General features: G+C 41.4%; 1 protein-coding gene across 3 annotated transcripts in view; it reads left to right on the forward strand.

Annotated features, from left to right (window-relative positions):
* The first annotated feature begins 2,240 nt into the window (after positions 1-2,240).
* LOC145342168 (synaptotagmin-like protein 2) overlaps positions 2,241-13,306 on the forward strand; it is a 95,671-nt gene continuing 84,605 nt past the window's right edge. For all 3 annotated transcript variants that reach the window (XM_080187464.1, XM_080187466.1, XM_080187465.1), the window contains exon 1: positions 2,241-2,356. The gene's annotated coding sequence lies outside the window, so the exon portion shown is untranslated. The remainder of the gene's footprint in view (positions 2,357-13,306) is intronic.

The raw sequence follows: 13,306 nt of genomic DNA on the forward strand, positions 1-13,306 counted from the left end.
GAAAAGAAAGATATACCTTCCCTGGTATGTTTATTGGTATACAATAAATGAAACTATTGTAATAGAAATAAAATGCTGCAGAAATTTGAAATAAAAACAGAAAATACTGGAAATACTCAGCAGGTCAAACAGCAGAGTCATCACGACCTGCAACTCTGTCTCTGTCTGTCTGTCTGTCTCTCTCTCTCCACAGATGCTGTCTGAGTATTTCCAGGATTTGATTGTTGTCTCTCGCGATGTCCACTGGTAGTGTACTGGTATGCACTGCAGTAATTCGAGAGGGATGAGGCTTGAGTGGAGTGGATGCACTGACTGGACAAAGAGGTTGAGTAGCCTATTTCTACGAAGTTCTATGAAATCGTGTCCGGCCACTTACACTGTGAGCTAAACGAACCCCGTGACATAATTTTATAAACAGGTTCCCTTCTTTTCCCCAAAAGAATACCATAGCAATTTACTGCACAAATGAAACTCTATTATTTAATAACGTCACAAGCCTTTTGAAGTTTATTGGAAAACTTTGTAATAATGAATGTAATATCTGAACAATTCACTGGTCCCTCCCTTTTCAATCCATGCTAAGTAATCTCACAACACCACGTTAAAGTCCAAAAGGTTTATTTGGTAGCATGAGCTTTCGGAGCGCTGCCCCTTCATCAGGTGTGTGCCAATGGAATTCTACAGTACAGAAAGAGGCCATTCAGCCCATTGAATCCATACAATCCCACCCAGGCCCTATTCCCATAACCCCACATATTTACCCTGCTAATCTCCCTAACACGGGGGTGGGGGGGGGGGGAATTTAGCTTGGCCAATCCACCTAACCTTCACATCTTTGGAGTGTGAGAGGAAACTGAAGCACGTGGTGGAAACCCACACAGGCACAGAGAGAACATGCAAACTCCACACAGACAGTGCCCTGAGGTTGGAATTGAACTGGGCCCTGGCGCTATCAGACAGCAGTGCTAACCACTGTGCCATTGTACCACCAGCTGCTTCTACTCACACCATGTGAAATGTGTAATATCCCAGTAACAATTCTCCCCTACTTTAAGAGATCCAAACTGACAGGGTGGCTGCTTTGTAGAACAGCTTCATTCAGCCCGACCCTGAGATTCAAGTAAATCAAGTCCTTTTCATGCTCCACTTTCTCCCTCCCTGAGCTTGGCTTCCTACTGTGTCAATGAAACTCAACATAAGTTCAAAGGCACGTTTTTCACTTTGACACTTTATAGCCTTCTAGATTCAACATGGAGTTCAACAAATTCCGATCATAACATCTACCCCATTTCTTTCAGACAGTACTTTTGCTGGTGATTCTGCTGTTGCTATTTCCTCCAGACCCAACTTTTGTTTATTTATTTGTCCTGGTATCAGTGTGGCAGGAGCCATTTGGGCCATAAAAGTGCGGCTGCCAGAATTTTACTAGTAGCTGGACACCACCCTTACCACATATGGAGGTTAGAAACTTCTCGGAGACTATCTGTAGCCACTTGGTGGAGGCAGTGGGGGAAGTGGGGGATGGGAGGGAGAATGGGAGGGGAGGGGAATAATTGGAGAACAGTATCTCTATTATGATTGAGAATGGGCAGAATACAGTATTCCAGTTGTATTGGAGTGATGTCACCTGCAATGGCTGTAACAATAAGGTAGTAAAGATGCAACAAATTTCAATGTGAATCAAAACAGGCCATTATCGATTATTATAAAAATCCACCCGGTTCACTAATGTCCTTTTAGGGAAGGAAATCTGCCATCCTCACCTAGTCTGGCCTACACACGACTCCAGACCCACAGAAATATAATTAACTCTCTAAAAAATGTCCGAGAAAGCCATTGAGTTCAAGGGTAATTAGGGATGGGCAATAAATAAAGGCCCAGCCAGTGATGCTCACAGCCATGAAAGAATTAAAAAAAAACTCAACATGATGTTTTCTAGACTGAAGAATAAAAACAAAGTTTGGAATATATGTTGCCACAGCTATTTTACATTTTAATTGCATGTAACCTCTTCCAGGATGGACGATTTTATTCCGGTTGCTTTATTCCTTTGGAAACATTACTAATTTGACCATCCTGGACCCAGTAAGAAGAGCCCCAACCATCCAGGTTCCCTTGCTACTGGAATTGGAGTTAGATCTGGTGGTGGATTTACGGACTCCTTTTGGTTGTGTAAATCCAGTCCGGGTTTTCCCTCTGGTGGTGGCTGCTCATTGAGCTGGGTGTGCACAAATATCTGTGCAGAGATCCTGTTAGGTTGGGTGTGAGGATAAGCTGTAAAAGTTTTCCTGTTGAGAGTAACAATGTTTTGGAATGGTGGCTTCCTCTTAACACCTGATGCAATTGATCAGAGAAGGTAAAAGTTTCTTTGTGCTGATTGTTATACTGATGCTGGATATTTAAAGCTTAATTGTTACTAGTGTGAATCCATGTTTTGGAATTTTTGTCTCATTTTAGAGGAAGCCAATAATCCGTCCTGCCCTAAAAAAAACACGCATTTAGAGCCTGAGTTATTTTTGTTTCAGTAGCTGGTTGGATTTCTTTCTACCATGTCTGTTTTTTCAATCAGGTGAGTGCTTTATGGTAATGACAGCGCTCTGACTGTACAATAGCTAGTTAGATTCAGAGAAAAGTAACTATCTCCCGTCTAGTTAAATATCTTCTCCTGCCCCAATCCCTTCTCAGTCAGTGCTATTTGGTGAGTTATTTGCGTTATTTATTGTTAGGGTTTGAGAATGTTGTTTCCCTGGTGAATTGTACAGAGCTAACGCAGAAGGAGGGTGAGGCCATTCAGCCCTTCCAGCCTGTTCTTCCATTGAGTTGGACTATGGGTGGCATGTTGGCACAATGGTTAGCACTGCTGCTACACAGCTACACAGACCTAGATTCAATTCTGGTCGTCGTGGATCACTGTCTGTGTGGGTTTCCTCTTGGTGCTCGAGTTTTCTCCACAGTCCAAAGATGTGCAGGTTGGATTGATTGGCCATGGTAAATTGCTCTCTGTCAGAGGAGACTAGCAAGGTAAATACATGTGGTTACAGGGATCGGGTCTGGGTGGGATTGCAGGCTCCATGGGCTGAATGGCCTCCTTCTGCACTGTAAGGAATGTATGATTGGCCTGTACCTCACCTCACCTTATCCATTGTTGTTCTGTATTCCGCTACCCTTAACATCACAAAAATTTAACTCAGTCTTCAATTTCAGTTGGCTAAGATGTACATTTTGGGAGATGAGTTCCAAATGTAGCGCAACCATTTGAGTAAAGCTGTGCTTTCTGATTTCATCACTAAATAGTCTACCTCTAATTTTACGATGATACCCAATTGTGCTGGATTCCACCACCGGAGGAAATAGTATCCCTGTCTTTCCTCTCTTCAGTCCATTCATAAATGCTAATTATCTTGGTTAGATCACCACTAAACCCTGTCAGCCCAAGGGGGTGGATGTTAAGTTTGTACAAATTGTCCTCTGATTTAACCCTTTTAATACCTGGCACAATTCCAGTGAAGCTGAGCTATGCTGCTTCCCAGATCATTATATCCTCCTCGTGGTCTGGGACGCAAAGATGAATGAGATACTCCAGGTACGGTCTTAGCAACTGGAATAACAAAATATATTGGCTCGGAAAGCTGTAAATAAGCAATGGTAGACCGCCAAAGCAGAGAGAATTTGAATACAAAACAAACTTATTCCATTAAGGGAGAGTAGTGCAACATAGAAAAGGAGGTTTAAGATGTATGTTACTTACAGAATACCATCAGAGAACAAGCAGAATGCAGAGAGTGCAATGGGAAAATGATGTGAAAGAGCAAGTGTATGAGAAAGGATTAACAGGTTACGTGACTTGGAATCCAGTTTTTCTTTATAAACATATCCTTCTTTGGCGAATACTATCTAACGAGTATGATTGTCCACCTAAGAAATTCCATATCACTGGTCATGCATTCTGTGGGTCCTTGCGTGGCTCATGAACCCCAACTCTGACTGCACATTTTTCAGGTAGTTCCTGGAGGTGGGATTGATCCTTGGACTTGTAATTGCTGACATTCCTTTCTCGGGTTCCTTTCGGAACCTCATCTTATCGTCAGGTGTTCTGAAGAATTGTGTCCCTTCAATCGGGTAAGTTTCTTCTGAGCGAAGGTCTTCTGAGCATTGATGTCAATGTTGCATTACTTGAAGTAAGCCTTCAGGGTGTCTTTGAAGCACTTCCTTTGTCCTTCTCTTGTTTGAGATCCTTCCTTAATCTGGGAGATGATTTGCTTTGGCATCTTGAGCATCTAGCCAGCCCAGCAGATTTTGGATGATCATGGCATCCAGCAGTCATGTGCAATGGTCATTACTTTGGTGATGAGGATATCAGAAGATGACGTGATTGATCCGGTGCTAGTGCTTTGATTGTGGATGTCTCCAGAAGGTCTTGAATTTGTCTTTGAAGTGGGACAATGTTAGTGATGTCAATCTGCTGTTCCACAGATTTAGTGGGCAGGAGAACCCTGTTGGAGCTGCATTTCCCAACTCCGTCCTTTCCAATGGATCCTTTCCAGAGTTGGGAGTCCCTTCCAACTGTGGAGTTGAAGTCCCCAAGGAGGATAATCTGATCTTCCTTACAAATGTTGGAGAGAATATGGCAGGTCTGTCATATGATGAGAGACTAAGTTGGCTAGGATTGTATTAATCGGAGTTTAGAAGTGTAAGACGGGATCTCATAGAAACTTATAAAATTCTAACAGAGTTAGACAAGTAGGTTCAGAAAATATGTTCCTGATGGTGGGGAGTCTAGAACTAAGATCATAGTTTGAGGATAAGGGATAAAACTTTTAGGAAAGAGGTAAGGAGAAATTCCTTCATCCAGAAGGTGGTGAATTTGTTGAATTCCCTACCATAGAAAGTAGTTGAGGCCAAAACTTCGTGTGATTTCAAGAAGAAATTAGATATTGTTCTTGGAGCTACAGGGATCAGGATATTGAATTTGATGATCCACCATGATCAAGATGAATGGTGGAGTAGGCTTGAAGGGCTGAATGGCCTAATCCTGCTAGCTTACATGAGAATATGGTGTCCAGGGTGAAGTAGAAGCCTTCTTCAGAGTCAGCATCAAAGGTTGGGGCATAAGCACTCACGACCATTGTCTGTTGCAAGAAACCAAGTTGTAGATGGAGAGTCAGGAGGTATTCATTGATGCCCACGGAGCTCTGAGAATCGGTTGATGAGTTTGTTCTTGATGGTGAATCCAAGTCCATACTTCATGGACTGAACCTCGGATTTTCCACTCCAGAAGATATAACCATAGCTTTCTTTCCATAACTGCTTTGTCAGCTCCTTGGGTCTCTTGCAGGGTAGGGATGTCAATACTAAAGTGTTTGAGTTCACGGACAACTATTGCAGTTCTCCGTTCTGGTTAACTGTTCTGCTTGTTTTCCATGAGGGTTTGTACATTGCAGTTCTGAGATTGAATTGAACTTTGATTTTGTAACTGCAGGTTGATGAGCCTGCTGGATGTGGTTTACCAGCCAGTTTGCAGACAGAGCAGACTATTTTTAGGCCATCCGTTCCTAGCCCTTTCCCAGTGCAGGTGAGCTGAGTGGATCCTGAAGAGGAATGCTCAGTTGTGAAGAAAGATGCTCGTATTCCAAGAGTAAAATGGCTGAATCAAACTCCGCTGCCCACGTGCTAGCCCAAAGCTAGGGACTTCCAGATTGCACAGTCCTGTCACTGCTCGTTGTTCACCGCAGGCCTGTCTGAGTTGGAGGTGTATTGGTTTCCTCTAGGTAGATGCTTCCTGCGGGACTTCTTGTAATGTAGGAATGCAATTGCACATCATCAAATGCACGATCCTTGATGTGAGGTAGATCCAATTCTTGTGGCAAGGGAATCTCTGGTTGGGGATCTACCTACTGCTGCAGCCTTCATTCACCAATGCAGCCATTGATATCGCACAAACATCTGTCACCTGATCAGCCATTGAGGACTTTTTGTTTGGATTGTACTTTGCCCTGTTCCTGCCCTCAACCTTAGCATAGTGGGTGACCTTGCCTGGAGTTAAGATTCCCAATGGTATCTCTCTTGGGATCAATGGAACGCTCAACCACAGCAAGGTGGCAATCCATGGAAAGACGTAAATGTATAAAAAGTAACAGGACAGTTAGGGAACCAATAAATGAAACCTTGAGCAAGCAGAGGGCATGGCTAAGCTCCTGAGTCTGTCTTCACAAAAGCAGAGGATGAGATTAATGCTGTATTAGAAAAGTGGCAAGGAAAGTTTCAGGATAGTATAAAATAGATAAAAAAGTGATGCTAAATAGTTTGGCATCAACCCAAAGTTAACAACTCACCCTGTCCAGATATACTTTCAAAGTTGTTGAAGGAAATTGGGATGGATTCAGAAGCTCTGGTCATAATCCTCGTTCAATATTTTGAGTGGTGTCAGAGAAGCAGAGGATTGTTCAAAAAGAGGAGACGGAAAATCCTGATAACGACAAGCCAATCTGTTTAATGTGAATGGGAAAACCACTAAAGACTGTTATTGAAGGCAAGGTTAATTCTCATTTGGAGGTTAATAAGGGGCAGCCAAAATGAATCAATGCAGTAAATGTTGTATCTATGGATTTTCAAAAGGTGTTTCACCAAGTACCCCATGAAAGGCTTAATTGTAAAATAGAAAATATAGGGTGAGGTTTTTCCCACTCTACGGCGTGCTCCCTGGTGGAGGGAGTCAGTGCATGCTTGCTGGCAATGGAATCATATGGTCCCACCGCTGTCAACAGGTCTTTCCATTGACTGCTCACCTTGTTACCAGGAAATCCACAGGGGGGTGCACAGTTGGCAGGACAGTAAGCTCCTGCTGGCATGGACAGTAGCAAAATGTCAGCAACTGTACTGAAGAAACACTTGTGACATTGACTAAAGTAGAGGCAGAGTATAGTAGTGAACAAATGTTTTCAGTCCTGTGGGTGCCCTCAGTGTCAATATGAGGACCATTTTACCACTTGTATACATACAGACCAGGGTCAAGAGTTTGGATTTTGGGTCAGGACCTTGAGGTGTCAAGATCCTGCACCAAGCAGTGATTTTTTTTTCCCAAATTGGTCATCCAATTACTTTTAAAATTCACTCATGGGATATGGGTGTCACTGGCTAAACTGTCATTTATTGCCCACCCCTAATTGCCCTTGAGATAGTGCTGGTGATGAACTGCCTTGCAGTCCATGTGGTGAAGGTGCATCCACATGTCAGTGGTGGAGGGAATGAATGTTTGTGGATGGAGTTCCAATCAAGTGGGCTGATTTGTCTTGGATGGTGTCAAGCTTCTTGGTGTTGGAGCTGCACTTAACCATGCAAGCAGAGGGTGTTCTGTCACCATGAATGATCAGAGATATTCAGGATACAATGAGAAGGAAAAGAAAGGTTTTTAAAAACTATAAGAGGAGCAAATCAGTGAGATGTTGAAAGTGCAGAGTGGAGCTTAAGAAAACAATTAGAAATACAGGAGGGGATAAGAAAGTGCCCTGGCTGCTAAAAGTAGGGAAAATCGCAAGATATTCTATAAGTATTTCAATGGGAAGAGAATAACCAGGGAAAGTGTGGGGTCCATTAAGGTCCAAGGAGGCAATTTGTGGGTGGAGCTAGAGTACTTTGCTAGAGTATTAAATGAATATTTTATGTATGTCTTCACTCAAGAAAATGAGGACGATGACATGGAATTCAGCGAGAGAGACTGTGAGGTTTTTGAGCAAATTGACATAGGTAAGGACAAGATATTGGAGGTGTTGATGGTCTTGACCTATATCCCTCCCTTCCTTGCATATTCATGTGCTTATCTAAAAGCCCCTTAAACACTCCTATTGTATCTTCTTTCACCATCACCCCTGGCAGTGCATTCCTAACACCCACCATTCTGTGGGGGGAAAAAACTTGCCCTTCACAGCTTCTATGAACTTTTCCCCTCTCACCTTGAGTGCATGCCTCCACCAGTAGACATTTCAACTCTGGGGAAAAAATTCTGATTGTCAACCCTATCTGTGCCTCTCATTTTATACACTTCTACCAAGTCTCCCCTCAGCCTCAGCCACTCCAGAGAAAACAACCCCATAGCAATTATATATATATGTAGCTCATGTCTTATTCAGTCAGCGTCCTGGAAAGCTGCACCATGTCATCCTGACTTTTATACTCAATGCCCCCATCAATAAAGGGAAGCCTTCTTTACCATCTTATGTACTTGTGAATGTTAAGGAGTGATGGTTAGATTCTCTTATTGGACATATGTGTTAATGCCTGGTACTTGTGTGGCATGAATGTTATTTACCACTTGTTCCCTCGAGGGTAATAGGTGGTAATAACAAGTCCAGAGATATTCAGGATACAATGAGAAGGAAAAGAAAGATTTTTAAAAACTACAAGAGGACCAAATCAGTGAGATGTAGAAAGTGCAGGGTGGAGCCCACTTTCAGAGAGCTATGTACTTGAACCCCAAGGTTCCTCTGTACATCAGTGCTGTTGAGGGTCTTGTCATTAATTGTATATTTATCCTTAACACTTGCCCTCCCAAAGTGTAGTACCTCACATTTGCCTGGATTAAACTCCTCCTGCTGTTTCTTTGCTGGCAGAACCAGTCCCCTATTTTTAACATTGTTCCTAAGGGGAAATTGGTTTACCACCTGGAAACTGATTGGGTTGCAAGTCCGAGGATTTCCTGTATTACAAGAGCCTAACTTGCCCTCCCCTAAAAATCCCCATTCCAGCAGCAGTCATTAGAGAGCAATGGAAAATTTTGCTAATTTTTTTTCCTTTGGTACCCTGGGGAAGCTGTGATCAATTATACTCTAATTGCTGTTCAACCTTGGATCAACTAACAATATAGAGATTGATTGACTCATCGCCTGTGTGGCCCAATATCTCGCACAGCATTGTATTTACCCCAAAGCATTGATGGAACTCCATCGGTTTATAATTAGTGCACTCTGGAGGGATTCCTGCCTGTCCATGTGCTGTTGTTATCTGAGAGTGACTGCTGCTACAATTCTTCCTTCGACCTTGACCCAGGGATTGTAGCCAACTCTATTTTATCATTTAATCTACTTCTGCTCTCTCGTGTGGTTTTGAACATTGTCACTGTTGGTGAAAATTAGGAGCAAATCAACTTCAAGCCGTTTTCGAAAATCAAAAAATATATACAATTTTTAAACATTTGTGCTGTTAGTTCCCTCCAGCATAAGGAAGTTGGGGTTAGTATCAAGAACTAATGGTTCTTACTGCATACAGCATCCGTATTGACAAAGAAGATGTTTGCGTGATGCTATATTTATATAAATCATTCTATGTGTGGAGGGATGTGCTTGGGTAGTTTGCTATTCAGATAACCTCCTTGCCTTGGTGTTTTGTTTCTAGTCCATTAAGTATCATTCTTTTTCCCTCTAATTTTTCTCTTTTTAAAGACACTGATTACTGCTTTATAGTTGTACAGGTTTTTTCTACTATTTTTTCCAGTACTCGGTCTTCATTTTTTTAATTTGATTTATTATTGTCATGTACTAAGATACAGTGAAAAGTATTGTTTTGTATGCTATCCATATAAATCATACCATACATAGCTTGCCATGTTGTGACGCCATCTTGAAACATGGATATGGACAATCTGCAGTGTGATCAATAACACATCCCCATTCTCTTTCTACTCCCTGGGCAGAATTTTACCGTATGAAGTCTGACAACACCAGGTTCAAGTCCAACCGATTTATTTGACTCGAACCTGGTGTTGTCAGACTTCTTACTGTGTCTACCGCAGTCCAACGCCGGCATCTCCACCTCAGAATTTTACCGGCACATCCGCCCAAAGTTTGTATGATCCTTTGTGAGGCCAGCGGATAATGCCATTCTCTGAGCCACGCCAGCCACTGGAGTCAGGGCTGGTGTGCTGTTAAAATTCCGGCCCCTCTGAGTCTCGCTATGCAATGTCAGCAGATGATTTGAGAGGATTGGAGTTGAGGTTGATCTTTGTCTTTATTCAGCAGCAAGTTACTAGATGCGAAGTGGTGCTGGAATCTTGGTCAATTTTATGCTCTCCCTTGCACCTCAGCAGGGCTGAGTCATTCAGCCTAATTGCAGCATGGTGAATTGAGCAGAGATCAAAGAGACAAATGTTATTTGGACACTTGTGATTTGTATCACCTCACTGCACTTCTGGACCACAACCTGGAAATTCTTCTGTCATGCCAGGAACAACCGAGCAAAGTTGGGGAAACAAATTAAAGGCAATATTCTGATGACAAATGGCTCTCTTAACAGGAAAGTTTTAAAACATTTTCTCATAAATTTCCATCAATGTCTCCTAATTGCATTTCCAGTCTATGTGTAAAAAAAAAACAAGACCACAAAATTGAAAAGGAAGTTGAGAAGAAAGTGGTTCATCACAGCAGCTGAGAAGACATTTGATTCCGTTGCCCTCCCAGGAAGTTCATTAGAAATTACTATTTGGGCAAAGTATTCAGGGAATATTTGATCCATACTGCCCGTTGAAGTGGTGGAGGCTGCCTCGCTAAATATTTTTAAGAAGCGGGTTGATGGGTTTTTGATAAGAGAAGGGATTGAGGGTTATGGGGAGAGGGCGGGAAAGTGGAACTGAGCCACGACAGATCAGCCATGATCTTATTGAATGGCGGGGCAGGCTCGAAGGGCTAGATGGCCTACTCCTGCTCCTATTTCTTATGTTCTTATGTTCTTATATGCCATGTCTCATATTCGCTCATTGCAAATGTCAACTTTTGTTCTATTCACTTCATTGCATACTGAAACAATAGGTGCACACTGGGGTGTGGTGAATGAACAAATTCTGTTTATAATTCTGTAAGATTACAAGATCACATTTTAATATACTCTCAACTCTTCTCTTCTGTTTACACAAGATCTTTAATTGTGTAACAGATTTGGCAACCATGCCTTTGGTCCCTTCATTCAAGACATTTACATAAATAGTAAAATAATGAGGCCCCAGCAGTGATCCCTGTGGCCTCACCACTTGTTACATCTTGCCAACCAGAAAAAACATATTTATGCCTACCCTCTGACTTCTGAGAGGAAATTTGCTAAAATGGTACCTCAGATGAGTGATTTCAGTTATGGAGAAAGATGAGAGAAACTGGGGGCTATTACGTTATAGCAGAAGATGAAAGGGAGATTTGACAGAAGTGTTGAAAGATTTTGATTGAGAAAATGATTTCAGTAGCAGGAGGGTCAGTAACTGAAAGATCTAGATTTGGGATTTTTGGCAAAATGACCAGAAGCAACATAAGGAAAAATATTTTTGTGTTTCAAATTGTTACGATCTGGAATATTTTACTTGAAACAGTGACTTAAATGCATTTAACAACTTCCAATAGGAAATTGGATCAATACTGCCAAGTGGGGAGATTTGCTGGGCTATAAGGAAGGAGAAGGTGAATGGTCTAATGGGTTAGCTCTTTCAAAGAGGCAGCATGGACACAATGGGCTGAAAGTCTCTCCTCTAATTCTATAATATCTGGAATTTACTAAAAACATGAAGAAAGTTCAAAGGAGCAATAATGAATCAAATGTCAACAAAAAATTGAGTGCTGGTCTATTGATGACTGTGTATTGTGATGTTCTGGGAGACTAAGCTTGATCAAATTAAAATTGAAACATTAGTATGAACTCACCAGTAGATCTCTGCTATTGAACATGACTGCATGCCGTGTTATTTGTGTTAAATGTTTTTGGTTTGCAGTCAGTTAGGTAAGAAAAATTTATTAACTACCATCTTATTACAGCATCTGGCAAAGTGTCTCACATGTATATAGCCAGATTTCAAATGGTGTAAATTGAATTGATCTGTTTAACTTTGGAGATGGAAACTCACAAAGCCGTGTTACGCTTAGTGGTGAGATTTCGAATCATAAGGATGAGGTTTGTAAATGAATATGTTGGATCATAGGAACTAGGAGCAGGAGTTGGCAATTTAGCACTTTGAGATTGATCTGCCATTTAATATGATCTTAGCTGATCTCATCTTGGCCTCAACGCCACTTTCCTGCCCATTCACCATAGTCTTTCCAATCCTTACTAATTAAAAAGTTGTCCAGCATCCACAATGTTCTGGGATAGTGAATTCCATAGACTCATGACTCTTTTGAGAGAATTAATTTTTCCTTGTCAGTTTTAAATCTGCCACACCTTATCCTAAAATTCTGATGTCTTGTTCTAGATTGCAGTACAGGAGGAAACTTACTCTCCACATCTACTTTGTTAGTCCCCTTATCTTGTACACCTCAATTAGATCTCTTCTCATTCTTCTAAACTCCAGGGTGTATAGACCTAATCTGTCCAATCTCTCTTCGCAAATCAAACCTCTCCTCTCTGGAGTCAATCTAGTGAATCCCCATTGAACCATCTCCAAAAAGGGGGACAAAACTGTACAAAATATTTTTATATACTTTTATATTCTATTCTTTAGCAATAATTGCCAAGATTCTATTGCCTTCCTTATTACTTGCATATCAGTTTTGTGATTCATGCGCAAGGACCTCCAAATCCCTCTGCCCCAAAGCAGTCAAGTTTTTCTCCATTTAGATAATTTGCCTCTGTATTTTTCCTCCCAAAATGGATAACCTCACGCTTACCTACATTAAACTCCATTTGTCAAATTTTGTCCCATTCATTTAACCTGTCCATATCCATTTGTAAATTTCTTTCTTCATTATTGCAATTTACTATTTTAATGTCATTTGCAAATTTGGCTACGGTAACTCCTATCACTACATCCAAGTCATTAATATAGATTGTAAATACTTGGGGCCCAAGTACTGAACCCTATGACACACCACTAGTTACATCTTGCCAACCAGAAAAAGATCCATTTATCCTGACTCTCTTGCTAAGCCAGTAAGTTACCCCTAATTGCATAGGAACTAACCATGCGTATTAATCTTTTCTGTGGCACCTTATCAAGTGTCTTCCAGAAGTCCAGATAAACCACGTCTACAGGAGCCCCATTACCCACCTTGCTTGTTACATCTTCAAAGAACTCAAGCAAATTCGTTGAACATTATTAACTTTTCACAAAACCGTGCTGATGCTGACAGGTTGCATTTTGACTTTCTAAATGTCCTGTTTATTTCTTCCTTTATAATGGATTCTAAGAATTTTTCAATGACTGATATTAAACTAACTGGCTTATAATTTCCCACATTTTGCCTCCCTCCCTGATTTGGTTTGATTTATCGTTGTCACGTGTATTAGCATACACTGAAAAGTATTGTTTCTTGCGCGCTAATAGACAAAGCATACCGAGAAG

This window comes from Carcharhinus amblyrhynchos, chromosome 4, assembly GCF_965287045.1.
Source record: "Carcharhinus amblyrhynchos chromosome 4, sCarAmb.v2.hapA, whole genome shotgun sequence".
In the NCBI taxonomy this organism is placed as follows: Eukaryota; Metazoa; Chordata; class Chondrichthyes; order Carcharhiniformes; family Carcharhinidae; genus Carcharhinus; species Carcharhinus amblyrhynchos.